Source organism: Camelus ferus, chromosome 14 (assembly GCF_009834535.1).
Source record: "Camelus ferus isolate YT-003-E chromosome 14, BCGSAC_Cfer_1.0, whole genome shotgun sequence".
NCBI classification, from domain to species: Eukaryota; Metazoa; Chordata; class Mammalia; order Artiodactyla; family Camelidae; genus Camelus; species Camelus ferus.
The window spans coordinates 40675430-40677476 of NC_045709.1; the positions used below are offsets into that span (position 1 = coordinate 40675430).

Here is a 2047-nt window from a genome sequence, read left to right on the forward strand (position 1 = left end):
CAGAGTTATTTTGTTCACAACAACCCTAGGAAGTATGTAGATTAAGTATTATTGTCCTCATGAAAATTCCAAGACAGAGAGAATGACAGGAACCAGCTGTAAATCACACAGATAATTAATACTAAAGATAGGACTAGAATCAAAATGACTTCATTCTCTGCCAAGATTGTATTCAACTAGAGTACCTCTATTGACAATAATGTAAAGTGCTTTATAGTATTTCATATTTATAAAGCAAGTAGTTAATGTTCTATGTAAAATAGGTGAAAAAAATAAATTGTGAACACTTTTGCCAGGAAAATATTTTATGTCAATATTGATATAAATGATAATATTATGCTGGGTGGGGGTTGCATTCCCCATGGCTCCAGGCAGATTTACTTTCACTGTTTCAGTCTCAGGTCACTGGCCCGAGATGATTGCCCCAATGAGATCTGAATCACCTACAGGGCCATTCTCTTCTTTTCTTGAAGAATAGCACAAGTTCACAGCTAAAAAACTTTGTCATCCTGTTCCAGAAAATCAAAAAATTCCAACAGCCTTCCTTAATTCTGTCCCACTTTCTCTGTTCTCTTTAATCCCAGCTGGCAGTATGTCTGCTGGTATAATCCCATCTCTATTCCTGGCTTCTATCTGATGGCTGATTAGGTCCAAGGTTTATAGCCACTCTAATCTCCTCATCAAAATGGTCAGTCAGCTACACCCTCAGTGTCCTCTTCAGAACATGGTTTCTCATTTTTTTTGCAATGTAGACAGGCTGAAAAATTTTCAAATCTTTAAGTGCTATTTTTCTCTTTGCTCATTGCTTAACAATTTCTTCTTCAATTTATTTCTCTTTTCTTACATTTTACTATCAGCACTCAGGAGGAAATAAACTGATCCTTCGACACTTTGTTTAGAAATCTCCTCAGCTAAATATCCAATTTTATCACTCACAGGTTCTATCTTCCACAAAACACTAGAATATAGACACAATGCAGCCAGGTTCTTTGCCACTTTATAATAGGAATCGCCTTTTGCTCCATTGTCCAACAACATGTTCCTCATTTCCATCTGAGATCTCATCAGAATGGCCTTTACCACCTATATTTCTATCAACATTCTGCACATGATTACTTCTGTATTCTCTAGGAAGATAGAAGATGAATTCTCCTTTCCTTTCTGAGTTCTCACCAGGATTACTTTTTACAGTCCATAGACTTTTTCTAACATGCATCTCAAAACTCTTCCAGCCTCTAATCATGACACAGTTCCAAAACCACTTCTACATTTTTAGGCTTGTCTCACTGTGTACCCCTCTTCTTAGTACCAAAAATCCATCTTAGTTCAGGCTGCTATAACATTACTACCACAGACTAGGTGGCTTAAACAATAAACATTTCTTATATGGATACTGATATAAGTGATAACTATCATGTTAATACTGATATAAATGAGAATATTGCTGCCTGTGAGACTGCATATATCAAATTATAAAATTAAGCACTTGGTGGTTAAAACAAATTGTTTCAAAATCATATATGCTTTGGCAGCACATACAGTAAAATTGAAATGACCCAGAGAGGATTAGCTGGGCCCTTGTAAAGGATGATACACAAATTCATGAAGTATTCTATGTGTATTTTGTGAAGCTTGTGCTCTTGGAAGTTACGTTTCATGATACATCTGAAAGCAATTCTACAAGACATTCCATGGTAGATAATTACCTTTACAGGAAGTAGGTTAGCAATTTTTTAAATTAGCAAATTTTATATTTTAAAGTAATTTTTAAATTTAAAATTTTAGGTGCTAAAAGTGATCCATTTTATTTTATGAATTAATACTACATTCCCCCATATTTTACTTTTTTCTTATGAAGTAGACTTAGAACTACATAATATTCATATTTCAGTATGTTATCACAATTTAGTATAGCAATACTACTTGTGACCCACAAACCCACTTGTCCTCTGCTAGACATTTACAAAGGGAATAAAAAATAATTTAGACATAAAAAAGATATTAATATTGCAGAAGCACCATACATTTTACATGTAGAGTAATTAAT

The 2047-nt window shown here is 34.0% G+C and overlaps 1 non-coding gene across 1 annotated transcript; it reads left to right on the forward strand.

Moving 5' to 3' along the window:
• The first annotated feature begins 1520 nt into the window (after window positions 1–1520).
• Window positions 1521–1622, forward strand: LOC116668773. Its single transcript, XR_004326010.1, has one exon. It is a non-coding gene; the product is annotated as a U6 spliceosomal RNA (small nuclear RNA).
• The last annotated feature ends 425 nt before the right edge of the window (window positions 1623–2047 follow it).